At 42.0% G+C, this 16566-nt stretch overlaps 1 long non-coding RNA gene across 1 annotated transcript; it reads right to left on the bottom strand.

Annotated features, from left to right (window-relative positions):
• Nucleotides 1-849: 849 nt before the first annotated feature.
• LOC116983111 lies at nucleotides 850-15772 on the bottom strand. Its single transcript, XR_004414610.1, has 2 exons — nucleotides 15394-15772; nucleotides 850-1400 (listed from the first exon to the last, which is right to left on the bottom strand). It is a non-coding gene; the product is annotated as an uncharacterized LOC116983111 (long non-coding RNA).
• Between the last annotated feature and the right edge of the window lie 794 nt (nucleotides 15773-16566).

Genomic DNA, 16566 nt, shown 5'->3' with positions numbered 1-16566 from the left:
TTATTCTCCTTTTCAGTCATGTACACAGTCGGAAGACATTTATAGTTTATTTTATAGAGTGGTCATTTTTCTTTCATTTCAAACACGCACTGGGACTCCCTACATTGTGGTTAAAATTCAATCTCCTGCATCAAGTACAGGCAGTTTGTCAACCTTGATTACATGAATTTGGAAATGCAGCATGAATTGAACCACTTATAATTTAGGTTTCTTTGACTCGACCAAGATTGTGATGTTTGAACAATTGGATGAAATACTGTGATTATCACAACAGAAGAGTGTAAGGTTGACCAATGTATGCAAGCTCTTTATCGAATTTATTTCTTATGCAATCTCATTAATCTGCATTGTATTGAACCTTTTGTTTGGCACAACAAAATTTTGTAAAATATGTTACGTTTTCTTAAATTTGAGAGACAAACCGATGCTGTATTGCTGAGCTATTTTAGTTTGCAAATGCTAAACCTATTTCCATCATCCCATTCAATTCTATTAAAATCTCATTAAAACATTTATTTGGGTATTCACCTCGGAGATTAAGTTCCTCTTTTTTCTGATATCCTGTAATCGAACATTTAAGCAATTGACAATTGTGGTTTAAGAACTTGGGTGTTAATTGATTTTGGGATTCTGTATTTTAGAAAAATTTAGTTTTATTATGGCATTTAAAATTGCTTATATTAGAACATTCACGGTCATGGTCTAAAGCATCAACGCATTTGTTATTACCCCGTGTCAAATTAATTGTCCTGAATTTCTTCTAAGTAAACAATATTGAGATCAGTTTGCATCCCGTTGCCTTTTTCCATGTAAACATTGTTTTCACAATATAAATTTGGCAGTATCTAGTTGGCATTATCAAGGTGTTTTATGTAAGCACATAAATAGGGAGGGATATATGTCGGGTCCAAGCAAAAAGGAATTTGTTTAAATTGGCATTATATTCAACACAGTCATCCAGGGCTGAATGGCCTGTTATGCTGTACTGTACTATATCTGAATCATGTTGGACTTTTGTAGCTCTTTACATAAAAAGCAAGTAATATTCTTATGCCATGTGTCAGGCAATGGATACTTGTAATCACAGCATCTACACATCTCCCCTATAGACAATGTGCCACTTCAACAAAATTCTGAGTGGGTCACGTTTGACGAGAAATAGCCACATAAATTCAATGGATCATCCACTTGTATATTTGGTCAGAGGTTTGATATTTTTTTGTGAATGTCTCGTCTTCATTAACCACAAGACACCGACTGCAGTGCAATAGAATGCTGTTCGGAGAGTTAAAGAACTGTAATAGGAAGTCTAGATGAGTGAATCTTCAAAAAATACCAGCTCAATACGATGCAGGACAAATGATCATTTGATTGGTATCTTCATGTTAAACGTCCACCACCTGAAAAGAGGCGCAAAATGGAATTCAGCTGCAACTGGAAACACTGCAGTAAATCAATACTTTTTTTTGCAACAACACCCCTCTGCCTAAAAAGTCAATGACAGGAAGTGTTTTGGAATACTATTATCTTTTAAGTGTGTGAGGATGTTGACTTGAAAATCTATCACTGTTCTTTCATTGTCCGAATGCTAAAGCTCTAATGTGGGATTAACTGTTTTCCAGAAGGACAGTGAATCAAGAAGGTTGTTTCACTAACACTTTCAGGGTGATTTGTGATCTTGAATAAATCCTGCTTTTGCCATCTAAAGCCACATTCCAAGAGCAAGAACACAAGGATTGATTTCAATTGGTATCAAAATGAACTGGTGAAAATGGTTATGTTTTTTTTTGGTCTCAAACTTGTATGCTTCAGTATGGATAGGTATCTTGTTATTTACATCTAGTAGGAATGTTAATGCTAAAATGTAAACCAAATTAAACTCCCAAAGTCTTTCATAAAATGAATTGAAGATTACATGAAGGATTGTTATTTTGTGCTTTTACCGCATTTAAAACAAACTGGTTGGCTATGAGTACTTATTGACAAAATGTATTAGCATGTAATGCATCAAGTATTTCAAATGTTAGAAGGAAATCAACAGATGGGAAACTGATATGCTTCAGATTTTGGATCGGCTCGAGAATTTGAGAAACCAAACATGGAGAATAAAATGTTCTTTTAAAAAAAGTAAATTGCAAAAAGATCGGATAATTTGATGTGAAGATGAACTGCTCTGTCCATTGCCAGGAATAAATATATTTGAGCAAAAAGAACAGATTTTTCCGTGGCACAGCTTTTGTGCTCAGTGGACAGAATATGCTGCAGGGTATTGAAGCTTGCCGAAGCCCTGCTGCTCAGTACCAAGCCTGCCAGGTGATGTGTTTAAATATTTTTATTGCTAAGTATGCTTGGATTGTTGCACGGAGGCGTATGCTTTGCTTATGCCACTTTTAAAGAAGTGTTGCTGTGCCTGCTAGAAGACCACTTGGAAATAACCTGGGCACAGACCGTTTGTCTTATCAACTGCAAGAGCATGTTGCTTCAAGAATGAATTACAGGTTCAGAAAGCTTACTGGATGCACAGCTTTAAGTCTCCCTACTATCTCTATCCTACTGAAATAATTGATTTTAAAATGTGTTTCATACACCAATATATCACCTTTCTTACTTTTTTTTCCCAGCTGAGTGTATGAATGACACACGGTGTGCTTGCTTTCAGTGTCCCAACATAAAAATGAGTTGTATCGTATTTTATCCCATACCTTGTGCAAGCAGAACTGAATTTTCCGTGTGTTTAGTACTATTCTCCATCCGAGTCCTACGCTGTATGAGATTTGTCGCATGCTTGATCATTACATTATGGTGGGGGATTGGAGTTGGATAGAGACATTTGGGCAAGATTTGTCATGAGGATGGGAACGGTGGGTGGAATATGATGGATTCAAGTGTGGGAGAGCTGTGTAGAGGGAGTAGAAAGAGTGGAATTGGATTGGGTGGGTGATTGAAATTGATGCTCCTTCAGAGAAATTGCAGCTGGCAGAGGGGATTGCCAAGGCAGTGGTGAAGAGGAATTTGTGCCTGAAGCAGTTTGGAAATAAATACATTTGGAAATAAAAGAAGGTATGCCAGAAATTAGCAAAGTGACATGGGGCATTGTGGAGCGAGAAATAGTTAACTTTTTAGGTTGAATTTCGAGAATTTAATTGGAAATGTTTTTTTAAATACATAGAAGGTGGGAGATTGAGTGAAGAATGGTATTGCTTTATGTGTAGCAGACGATGATCTGATCGTGGTGAAGATATTTTGATTGCAGCTGATCTTCCCGTAAGTCAATGAAGCCTGAATGTCAGCACAAATACGAGGCTGGAGTAGTGAGGTGCACATTGGAGAAGTTAAAAAAAAAAAGAAAAAAGTTGTGCATCAAAAATAAAAACAATGCAGGGCATAGTAGTCACAGTGTCACATCAGCAGCATCTGTGGAGAGAGAAGAGCTTTTTGGGGCTTTGACTATTCATGTGGTCTGTTCTGAAAGTAACAGGAAAGGCTGGTTATCAGAAGTTGTTGAATTGAATTGATTTCTAACTTTAACCCCAGTCTGAAAAACGAGCAGTCAGGAAAAAAAAGACCGTTGTAGATGAACTATGTACACTTGAAACCAGGATGGAGGTTGGCAGCAAAGGTGATGTAAGTTTAAAATTCTGTGGAAGAACAGGTATCAGCTTTCAATATAATCATCAAAATGCCAGAACAGGAGGATAGAAAGGAGGCTTAATATAAGGATGTGTCCCACAAAAAGGTAGCACGGATGTAGTTGGCTAGTTTTTATTCCTTTTTAAAAAACTATTGTTTGGGGATTCACTAATCTGTACTAATCTAATTTTTTTCCTTAATTATTTCAACTCTCCAGATTACTCTGTTCATTCAATGAGCTAGAATATTACCGACTACTGTGCGTGCCAACGTGACGTTTCTGTAACTGTCTATAAAATTTGCAGTATTAGAAAGAATTAGATCCAAGCTGGTTATAAAAATCAATCTTGCTTTGGATTTAGCTTTGCTCATTTTGTGCTTGGTGTGAGTTTTACGATATAAACAATTGATGCTTATTATATGTATTGCAGATGGTTCTCACCGGTGTGTTTTGTGTCTGGAGTTCTCATTAATTAAATATTAATTTCTAAATTCATTTAATAAGTATACATTTTAAAAGATCAGTTTCTAATTATAACCCCATTATTCATAATTTAGCCTATTATGTTCAATGAAATTTCCATTCACTTGGTCTGAATGATCTAATTTATTTGACAGTTAAAATGCACTGCAAAATATAATAAATGTATCAGCATCAGTGTTTGTATACGATTTTGCTCTTTTTCATTTGAAGTTGTAATCAGCAGATCTGTGAAGTTCCTTGCCAGGAGAAGATTGTCTTTTATTCTCCTATAGAAGTAAATTTGAGATGCTTTGAAACACAAAGCTGGCCTCAGCAATCAAAATCATCATATTTTTGCAATGACACATTTTGTGTATTTTATCCTTATCCAGTGTGGATCCAGTTAACTCTTAACTGTTTTCGGGATCAATCAGTGATGGACATAAATGCGGGCATTGCCAACAACATCCACAATTTGTTAATGAATGAAAACCATTGTCAAATGATATGATTGCAAAGATACACGGATGTTACATTCATAATGATTCCTAAACGTTTTACAGTATTTGTTATTTTAAAATTATTTTATTCTGGAGCCATACAAAAGAAAATTAAACCATGTGTCTGTTTATATAATGCTTTTTGAGATTATGTAATGTCTTTGAGTCTCCACTGTAAGTGAAATCATGACAAATATCTCTTCCCAATATCACCATGTACGCAGTCATAATTCATCCATAGTTGAAATAATTAAGCATCAATTGAAATATGATGAATGAGCAACCTGGCAGTGTTCTGCTCAATTTAACAGGAGTGATTTTATTTCCCCCCAAGAAATTATAACACTAGCATACCATACTGAAAAACAGCAGCAAGGTCAGTAATTTTCTTCCCATTTTAGCTTTCTATATTCACTCAATTTGCTTGATAGGCTTCTGACAAAAAAAAAAACCCCATATATAACAGATGTAGAACAAAAATAAATAAATACCTGCCTACCTTGGGGGTTGCACGTAGAACTGCAGATAGCATGATAGTTTTGATTCTGCACGCTGCTGTGTTATCTACTGCTGTCTAATCAGCATGAGGTTGGGCCATGGCTACAGAAAGACAAGTTCAAAAGGAATTACTTTACTTCAGTTTAAAATGGAAGGAATGTACTTGGTTGGAAAGATATTTTAATGATGCTGGGTGTCTTCTAAAAACCTAACATGAAGAAAATGATGGTGGCAGAATATTTGGAAATAACATGTTAAAGCTGGAAGCGTTTTGAGACAATAATCCAAAACAGATTAATTGTCATTTATAAACTGTGTTCATAAATGAAAGGCCCCATGGATTTATTAAAGGCAAATTCACAGCTCTAATCTGAACGTGGGCCAAAGATTTGAATTCTAGAAATGGCATAGTTAGAATTTGACCAAGTGTGGCGACAAGAATCCCCAGTAAAACTGAATTCAATGGGCCTCAAATGGAAAAGTCTGGTGACTGGAGTTATGCAGAAAGATGGTCATGGATATTATGGATCATTTATCCCACGCCATGGAATCTCTGCAGGAGTTCCTCAAGGTTGGGTACTAATTCCAACTGTCTTCAAATGCTACTCAATGATGAGAATGACTATGAGATGGAGTAGCTCATTAATTGCAAGTGAAAGGAATTCCCGTATTGGAAGCTGCACCATTTCCCAATAACTAGTAGTCCAGCTAGTTGTTCTAACCTTGCCGCCACTCAGACCAATGCATCATAAAATATAACAAGTGGCATCCCCATAGAAACCTGGTGGTGATAAGCGGCAGTCTTGAAACCAGAACCTCATTGTTCATTGTTTAGCAGATGATATTCCAGAGGACATCGGAGAAGCTTGAATTTTGATCATTTTATGAACGCAGCCAAAATCCACCTGTTGTGACTACTGCTGAGGGATCTCCCTGATGTTTGCTGCAAAGAATGTCATCACCATTGTGCTGCACAACTGACTTGCCGGTGACTGAAGCACTGATCCTGGAAAAGCAACACGATCTGCATTGAGAAGTAGCTCTGCAGTAAATACTGTTTGCTGAATGTGGTCTTTTTATGACTTCTGTGGCAGGAAGGGATTATGGAGCACTTCTCACAAATCAACTGTCGCCAGAAATTCATCTCCATGTTACATTTGCTTCATGATGGCATGGAAGGAAATATGCCACCCAATGGATCTACAATAGCTAATTGTGATGCCAATTGGTGTAAATAAGGCGGAGTTATTGGTCCGAGACCTATTTCAGACATTCTTGCTGTAGCTCGCATCCAGCAGACATTCCAGAGAATCAGAGTCAATATAAAGTTGTTCATCCTTGGGCAACTGAATCCCTTGGAATCCAAAACCAAGGTCTTCCAAACTGCATTTCCATCTATAGTGTGCAGTTTGTGTTTATCCATGTTCAGAAGCCGAGCTGCAAGCCATTGTCACATTCAATAAAGCACTGAGTTGGACGGGCCTTGCCTGAAGAACCGTAACAAGCAAAATACAACTTTTCACTGTATCTCTGTACATGTGACAACAATAAGCCTAAATCTCAGATAAAAGTCTTTCGCCAACCAGCCCCTCTGTGTTGTGCCTCGTGCGGTAAAGAAAGTTCACTGGAACATTTGGGCTGCTTCTCATTTCTCAATTATCACCTCTCAGTAAAGGCAGACATTGTTGAAATTCACCATCGCCTTCAGAACTTTTCATGGATTGCAATAAGGGAACTTGTAGATCAAGTCCTGGCACAATGCCGATGATATAATGGGTATTACATTACATTTTAGTATGTGTAGTTTTGGTCCCTGCCCTCCTATATGCTTCAGAGACCTGGACAAATGGAACAGGCGAGCAGCATAGTGGCAAAGCTGGCAGAGTTGTTACCTCGCATCCTCAGAGATCCAGGTTCCTTGAGAGACTCTCTGGTGCCTTCTGCCACTTGCACCATTTCCAATTTCCTGATTACCAAGGCTCATCTTTTTAAGGGATATAAAGTTTCTCCGTTTCGCCTCCATCCCACCTCAGATGGGGCTGATGGCTTCCAATTCTTCCTTGAGCAAGTCGCAGACATACCTAATTCAGATTCAGATTCAGATTCAGATTCAATTTTAATTGTCATTGTCATTGTCAGTGTACAGTACAGAGACAACAAAATGCATTTAGCATCTCCCTGGAAGAGCGACATAGCAAATGATTTGAATAAATAATAATAAGTGTCCGGGGGGGGGGGGGGGGTGATTGGCAGTCACCGAGGTACGTTGTTGAGTAGAGTGACAGCCGCCGGGAAGAAGCTGTTCCTGGACCTGCTGGTTCGACAACAGAGAGACCTGTAGCGCCTCCCGGATGGTAGGAGGGTAAACCGTCCATGGTTGGGGTGAGAGCAGTCCTTGGCGATGCTGATCGCCCTCCGCAGACAACGCTTGCTTTGGACAGACTCAATGGAGGGGAGCGAGGAACCGGTGATGCGTTGGACAATTTTCACCACCCTCTGCAATGCCTTCCGGTCGGAGACAGAGCAGTTGCCATACCATACTGTGATGCAGTTGGTAAGGATGCTCTCGATGGTGCAGCGGTAGAAGTTCACCAGGATCTGAGGAGACAGATGGACCTTCTTCAGTCTCCTCAGGAAGAAGAGACGCTGGTGAGCCTTCTTGATCAGAGTTGAGGTATTGTGGGTCCAAGAGAGGTCATCGGAGATGTTGACTCCCAGGAACCTGAAGCTAGAAACACGTTCCACCTCCGTCCCGTTAATGTGGATGGGGGTGTGCGTGCCGCCCCTGGACTTCCTGAAGTCTACAATGAGCTCCTTGGTCTTCTTGGAGTTAAGGTCCAGGTTGTTGTCAGTGCACCATGCTGCTAAGTGCTGGACCTCCTCCCTGTAGGCCGACTCATCGTTGTTGCTGATGAGGCCAATCGCCGTTGTATCATCTGCATACTTGATGATGGTGTTAGTACCATGTACAGGTGTGCAGTCATAGGTGAAGAGGGAGTAGAGGAGGGGGCTCAGCACACAGCCCTGTGGAACGCCGGTGTTCAGGGTGAGGGTTGAAGAGGTGTGCTTGTCTAACCTAACAGACTGGGGTCTGTTGGTTAGAAAGTCCAGTATCCAGTTGCAGAAGGAGGGGTCGATGCCCAGGTTACCGAGTTTGGTGATCAGTTTTGATGGTATAATGGTGTTGAATGCTGAGCTGTAATCGATGAACAGCATTCTTACGTAAGTGTCTCTGTTGTCGAGGTGGGAGAGGGCGGAGTGAAGTGCCGTTGAGATGGCATCCTCCGTACTCCTATTCTTGCGGTAGGCAAACTGATAGGGATCCAGTGTGGGGGGTAGGCAGCTTTTGAGGTGTGCCAGGACCAGCCTCTCGAAGCACTTGGTGATGATGGGGGTAAGTGCAACTGGGCGGAAGTCGTTGAGGCTTGCCGCAGTGGAGTGTTTTGGCACTGGCACGATGGAGGTGGTTTTAAGGCACGTGGGGACAACTGCTTGGGCAAGTGACAGGTTGAAGATGTCAGACCAGACGTCTGTCAGCTGCGCAGCACAGGCCCTGAGCAAGTGCCCGGGGATGCCGTCAGGGCCAGCAGCTTTACGTGCATTAGTCCTACTCAGAGCCACGTATACGTCGTAGGGGGTGAGTGTGAGGGGTTGGTGATCGGCAGGTAGCACAGCCTTGATGGCTGTCTCTAGATTGTCCCTGTCGAAGCGGCCATAGAAGTGATTAAGCTCCTCAAGGAAGGAGGCGTCGCTGGATGTGGGGGTGGTGTTGGAGGGTCTGTAGTCCGTGATGGCCTGGATGCCTTGCCACATGCGTCGGGGGTCGGAGTTGTTGTTGAAGTGCTCCTCAATCCTGAGCTTATGGCAGTGCTTGGCCTTCTTGATGCCCCTCTTCAGGTTAGCCCTGGCTGAACTGTAGGCTCGAGCATCGCCTGACCTGAAAGCGGTGTCCCGTGCTTTCAGCAGTAGCCTGACCTCGCTGTTCATCCATGGCTTCTGATTCGGGAATATGGTCACCTGTTTGAGGGAGGTGACACTATTGATGGTGGAGTTTATAAAGTCCAGAACAGAGGATGTGTAGGAATCAATGTCCGTGTGGGAGTCAAGGGTGGCCTGGGCTGCAAACGCCTTCCAGTCAGTGTTTCCAAAACACTGCTGAAGTGTGAAGTCCGCTTCCTCTGACCAGACTTTAACTGTCCTCACAGTTGGTTTAACCCGTCTGATGAGTGGGGAGTACTTAGGGAGCAGGAACAATGAGACGTGATCAGACTGACCAAGGTGGGGGAGGGGGATGGCTTTGTAAGCTTCAGCCATGTTGGCGTAGACTTTGTCCAGTGTCTTGTCTACTCTAATGGGGAAGGAGACATGTTGGTGGAATTTGGGGAGTACAGTCTTCAGGTTAGAGTGATTGAAGTCACCCGCAACAATGAAGGCTGCCTCGGGGTTGTGCGTCTGTTGATTGCTAATGGCAGTATGCAGCTCTTTCATTGCAAGCTTGGCAATGAAAGCACATTCACCTGACTGAACTTATTCTCATATTAAACAACAACTCTTTTAACTCTACTCACTTTCTCTGAATCAAAAATGGTGGCAAGGGCTGAATAGTTTATGGACTCTGAAGGAACACACTGCAGCATCAAGGCAGTGAGAGGAGTGTTTGTTTTTCTGAGATAGGCAGAACCAAGTTGTTTTGCTAGCATTTACAATTTACTGAGCACAGTTCTGAGCATTAAAGTTGAGCAAATACAAAATAAGGCATTTGCATTTTGTGACCTAATACTGATTGACTTGTGCATTTCCACATTTTCTGTTCTTCATTTCAGCCCATGTATAATTTACCATGTTTGCTTCGGAAGAAAGGGAGTGAAAGATAAAATTCATGAGGTAATTGCTCCTAAATTTCTCTTGAAGGCAATTCAACAAAATTCTGAGTTCTAAATCCAAGCCTATATTCTACGTTATTAAAAGACGCACAGTGCTGGAGTAACTCAATTAGCCAGGCAGCAACTCTGGAGAGCATGGATAGGTGATGTTTCGGGTTGGGACTCTTCTTCAGACTCGAGTCCCAACCTGAAACATCACCTATTCATGTTCTCCAGAGATGCTGCCTGGCCCATTGAGTTACTACAGCACTTTGGGTCTTCTTTTGTAAACCAACATCTGCAATTCTTTGCATCACCTTTCATGTTACATTTTGGCTGGTTTAAACTTCATATTTGCCAAAAGAAAACACACAAGCAAGTATCCCTTTTAAGACGTTGCTTGTTTTACCTTGAATACTACAGGGATTTGAAGTTTACAGCTTTTTTTGTTCTTTAATACGAAGTTGGTATATCGCTTTTGCGCGGTTTTCATAATAGAGCTTTTGTTTTTTTCTTTCTTTCTTTTCTATGGTCTATTTCTTAATTTTTTTCCCCTAACTTTGTCTAATGGGTTTTTTTATTTTTATCACTCTTTTACACTAACACGACTCTCTCTCACTTTCTTTACTTTCTTTATTTCTATCTTTCCTTAAAGCTTAAAAAATGAAGGGGTACAATAAATGTAATAAGGTATTAAAAAAATTAAAATTAAATAAATTTTAAAAAAATGCTTTTTTTGTTCTATTCATGCGTGTGTGGGGGGGGGGGGGGAGATGGGGATGATGATTTCCATGCAATATTTGACATACAATAAGGCATATTTAATACTCATGGTAGTAGGTGCAGGAGAAAAACTGCCGACAAATGCCATATGGTTATTTGAAATAGTTCTGGAGTTGATACTTAACAGGAAAGATGGATAAAACAGTCATAGCATTTGACTTCTAGGAAGTACAATGCATTATTTTGTTAATAATTTAACCTTTTCTGTTCATATTTTCTTTTCTGGTAATCATTGAATGGCATCCCAACACTGTGAATAGCTGGTGCTGAAACGTTCACGGTTTCTGTTTCAGTCCCTGCCTTTTGTCTGTTTGATTTTCCATAAATGCTGACAGATGCCAGAATGGAGATGTTTTTACAGTGCTCTCCATTACCATGAACTCTGAACCATTCCAAAGTCAGATGTATTTTCTGTAGCTTTTATGCAGTTCGTAGTTGGCAATCTGTAGTTAATTGACTTGGAACTGATTTTCTTTTCTGTTTTTACACATAATTGCTGCAATATTTAACTGCCTCTTAAAAAAGGTTTTAAAACTGACATTGTTTGAATGCAGTGAAATATGCCCACCAGATGAGAGGATTGTATTAACTGCTGTGAGTGGAACGCAGTGCAAGTATGCATACCTGTTCAAGTGTTCTAGTTTTCATTGACTCCCAGCTAACCTAGTTTATGTCCAATACACGACTGTAGGAAAGAAATGCAGATGCTGGTTTAAACCAAAGATCCACACAACAGGCAGCATCTCTGGAGAGAAAGAGTGGGTGACGTTTTGAGTCGAGACCCTTCTTCAGACTGAAAAAGATTCGGGTGGAGACCCTTCAGACTGAAGAAGTTTCGGGTCGAGACCCTTCTGACCGTAGAAAGGTCTCGACCTGAAAAGTCACCCATTCCTTCTCTCTAGAGAAACTGCCTGTTACCTGAGTTACTCCAGCATTTTGTGTCTATCTCCAATACAAGACTGTTGAGCTTTCAAGTAAATGAATAGGCAAATGTCAACCATTCTCAGCAATTGGTTTATTGAAGGTCTTGCCCAAGCATTGGGTATATTTCTTCATGATGATGGATCATTGCATTCCATTGAAACAGAATCTTTGCTTTGGATTTTGCGCCAGCTGATATGTGGAGGTGGGGTTTGAATTATAAAGAAAGCCTCAAGTGTGCATACTTCAGTTCTTTTATTGTTAGTAGTTTCACCTTGACACAATCGCTTCAAGCAAATTTGTTCACACATTTTCTGTGAGGGCACAGTGTACAAGGCAAACAGGTTTATTTGTGCAGTGTGTCATTGAATAGGGAATCACCCTCCCCTGCATTGCTGGAAATTTTCTTAAACTCGCAAATAACTATTGGTTTTGCATTCTAACTGCAGTTTAGTTTGGCAGAATTTATTTTGTATTTTGATTGGAGCTTTTACTCAGTATTTAGATATTTTATTGATTGGACACAGTTTTGTAATCTAAAACATGTCACAAAGCATAAAATGGATCTAATATTGTGGGATAAATTGGATCCCAGTCAAGGCATGTTTTTGCAGTGTGACTGGATTCAAACTTTTACCAGTAAGGGACAAATTGATAGCATCCACATTTTTTGTCAAGTAAAGAACTGCCAGAATTTTGGTTTGGTGCCCCTGGTTGTGCTGAACTTACCATCTGCCATTGAAGTAATTTTGTGGGAAATTAAACTTGCATTCAATCGAGAATGATCATTAATTAACAGCCGGTGATTAAAAATAAATAGGGTTCCATCTACTTTTGGTGTGCTAAACCAATCTTGCAATGTTAATTTGTTCTTTGCTCATCTTGATTCCAGTCTCCTCCAAACGAAATGTGAAATTGATCCAAATCTGGTTAGAAGCTGCATCATGGCGGTTAATGTCTTGAAATGTAATTAAATTGGATCCTCTGTTCCCTGCCCGGAACCCACTCATGAACGTAGTTTTGCACATCTTTGGAATGTAAGAGAAAACTGGAGCACCCGAAGGAAACCCATGCGATCACAGGGAGAACGTACAAACTCTGAACCGACAGCGCCCACAGTCAGGATCGAACCCGATCTCTGGCGCTGTAAGGCAGCAACTCTACCATTGCGTCACTTACCTGCACATTAACTGGATGTCAACTCTGAAGGCACACTCTCCTCGACAGCAAGGTGACAACAATAGCGCATGTCAAGGCTGAAGCTGCAGGGGAGGGTGATTGCCTATTCAATGACACACTGCACAAATAAACCTGTTTGCCTTGTACAGTGTGTCAGGGTAAGCTACCAAACAATTCCTGTAATTTGTTTTGAGGATTTATAATCATGCAGATATGCCTGTAAAGCAGCATGCAAAGCCCTATTATGTAACCTTCAAGCTCTCCTGTCTGATTATTAGTGCACGGTATCAATAGTGACTGTTGGCATGTGGAGGAAATGTCATGGTGTTGAGCACCTGCAATTTCACAAGCTCATTGCAATACGTCTATATGTCAATGAGTTCCTTATACCCAATAGCTGCCTCATCTGCTCGGCTGCAAGATACAAATACAGTGTGGCTACACTGGGAAACTACATCACTCTTCGCTCTCCATTCAAGAGTCATGTTGTGTCTTGGCTTTGCTGTTTGTGGCCTCACCTTGTGCTGCTCAAATTTCCCTTTGTGGGCATTCCTACATCAGCAGGTCGCTAGTCTTAATCTCCTGCAGGGAAATTAACAGTTACTGCCTGATCCATGTATATGAGGAACAACTAACCAATCTTAGAACTAGCTGCCAGGGAAGGTGGTAGAAGCAGACATGATAGGGACATTTATACAATACACACAAACAGGCAGGAAATAGAAGGATATGAAGTGTGCAGACAGATGGAATTAGTAAAGGGGCTGTCCCACTTGGGCGAGCTAGTCTGTGAGCTTAGAAGAGTTTGCCCTTGACTCAAACTCGCAACATGGTCGACACATATCTTGGAAGTCCTATGAGGTAGCTGGAACTTGTTTTTTTTTTACTCGTAGTGCAGTGGAGTGGGGTCACTATTACAGGCAGTCGAGGGCAGCCATAGCCAATCTCCTTCGCTGACCGGGCATTTTGATTGACTCATTGGACATTTCAGGGCCAAGGAAAACTGACTTTATTATAAGGTAGGCAAAAGTGCTGGAGAAACTCAGCGGGTGCAGCAGCATCTATGGAGCGAAGGAAATAGGCAACGTTTCGGGCTGAAACCCTTCCTCAGACTGATGTAGGGCATTTCCAGCACCTGCAGTTCCTTCTTAATCTTTATTATAAGTTGTCTGACTTCTTAAAAGTGTCTCCACACCTTCCCCCCCCCCCCCCCCCTCCCCCACTGCGCGCGCTCTATAGGACTTATCGTACACTGTGGCAGCTGTTTACCTTCCTATTCATCGCGCCTTCACGTTGTGTGTGTGTTTTTTTTCCCCCAATGAGCCAATGAAATTCACCGGTCAGCACCGGCAACAAACCTACGCGAAACTTCAACTTCCTGGCAACCGACTTGGACCTCATGACCGGTGAATTTCATTGGCTCATTGGGGGAAAAAAACGTGAGCAGTAGTTTTCAGAACCAAGGATAACCGACCGGTAATGTTAAATGTCTGTGTATCTCTAGCTTCTTAAAAGTTGTCTCCACTCCTCCCCCCTTCTCACCCCCCCTCTCCCCCCCCCCCCCCCCCCCCCCTTAAAGGACTTACCGTACACTGTGCTTTAACCATCTTAATTACAGCGCCTGTTCATCACGGTGTGTGTCTATCACCTTGGCTTAGCACCATGTGAATTTCACTCGGACAGTGCCCCCCCCCCCCCCCCGCTGGCCCTGTCCCCCGCCTGCATAACGGGCTGGTGAAGGAAGGTGTGTGTGTGTGTGTGCTGCCTGCCTGCCTCTCTCTTTTTTTCCCACTCCCACCAGTCCACTGAGGATCTCCCTCCATTTCCTGTCCTTTCTGGCTTGATTCCAAGACTCTTCACTCTCCTCCACCTGGATCCATCTGCTCATCACCCACATTCAATCTTCCATCTTTCTCCTCCTTTTGGTTCATCTCGTGCTGCGTCATCGAGGATGAGTCGCACCCTGGCCAATCCCTCTTTGCTCCTCTCCCATCGAGCAAAAGGCATAGAAGTGTGAAACCACACACATCAAGATTCAGGGACAGTTTCATCTCAGCTGTTATTGGGTAACTGAACCATCCTACCGTGACTAGAGAGCAGTCCTGAACTACTATCTACCTCATTGGGGACCCTTGGACTATCTTTGATTGGGCTTTACCTTGCACTAAACATTATTCCCTTATGTATCTGTACACTGTGAATGGTTCAATTGTAATCATGTATTGTCTTTCTGCTGTCTGGTCAGCACGCAACAAAAGCTTTCCACTGTACCTCGTTACTTGTGACAATAAACTAAAACTGAACAGAAAAAAAATAACATTCCCTTGCTACTCCCTCACCTGGTTTCATCAGCCCATTAACTCTACATTTGTTTTCACCTATTAGTCTGTCTCTCCCCTATCCTCGCCACCCTGTTCTACCTGCCTAACATAGAAAATGTATCTGTTTCCACCTATCATTAATGAGCCTCCATCTTAACACTCTCTTCCCCATCTCCCACACCTCACCTGTTTTTTCCCCATCACCTCCCTGTCTCATTCTTACCCCTCCCACTCACTTGTATGTACACGCTGTCTTCCCCCTGGTCTTGATGCAGATCCTTGACTCGAAGTGTTGACAAGTTCTCTGCCTCCACAGATGCTGCTTGACTGGCTGAGCTCTTCCAGCAGTTTGCTTTTGTTCCAGTTCCCAGCGACTGCAGTTTCTTGTGCCTGCGTTCTGAAGCATTGGTATATTTCCTTGCCTCTCAGCAAACCCTGGACTGCAATCTGCTGCTGGAGTCACATTGTCTTTGCTTTCCAAATTGATGCCAGATGTCCAATCTTATCGCTATCGTAACAGCAGGCTGCCTGAAGTGGACAGATGTTATCGTGGATTCTCTAACATGGTAACAATACCCTCCGGCCTTTTGCGGTATGACGCATAGTTTTCACACTTGCCAGGTTCCTGTGGTCTGCTGATTGCCCTTTGAAACCACCCTTAATGTCCACTTAACCAGCTCCTGATGCAGAAGACACTGCTGATGCTGCCGTTGTAACCTTGCCTAATAAACTCTGTTACACCTTGAACTGACTGAAACTTGTTTATGTTTCTGACTTCTACTCTTTGCATTCTTAAAGAGTCTGGCTTGCATTTGCTTGACACTTGACTTGCAACTTAATCTGTCTTCCATTCTCCCCAAGAAAGCTTCAAAAGGAAATGATCTTGTAAAGTCCGTTGAACTGACGATGTATTCTAGGTCGGGCTGGCCATGTTACCCACTCCTCAAGGTAAAAAATGGGTGAGCATATACAACTGCTGAGCCAGCAACACAGTTGGATGACTGATACAAATGGACAAATCAAGATAAAATGATATTAATATTGTGATATTGGCCGAGTTAGCTCTCTTCCCCTACATGCCGAGGAGGTGGTGGTGGGTATGTTTTCCTGCTCTACATTTTACAATGTCTACATTCCATTGGCGGCCTCCATATTTACTCTCTTCTCATCCCCAATCTGGCTCCATCTGCCCTTTCTTCTTTGATAGCTTCCACCTGCCACTCACCTGCTCCACATGGGCTAAATCTGCCCGTTGCCTTTCACTGCTGCTCAGTCCATCTAATATCTCCTGGCCCCTACCTCTGCCTCCCCCTCCATATGCTGGATATCTTCCACCTCCACTCCATCCTGATGCAGGGTCTTGACCCAAATTGTGGTGCAACAGTAGAATTGCTGCCTTACACCGTCAG

Source organism: Amblyraja radiata, chromosome 18 (genome assembly GCF_010909765.2).
Source record: "Amblyraja radiata isolate CabotCenter1 chromosome 18, sAmbRad1.1.pri, whole genome shotgun sequence".
NCBI lineage: Eukaryota > Metazoa > Chordata > Chondrichthyes > Rajiformes > Rajidae > Amblyraja > Amblyraja radiata.
The sequence above is the reverse complement of the archived record's forward strand: the minus strand, read 5'-3'. Positions and strand labels throughout refer to the sequence as shown.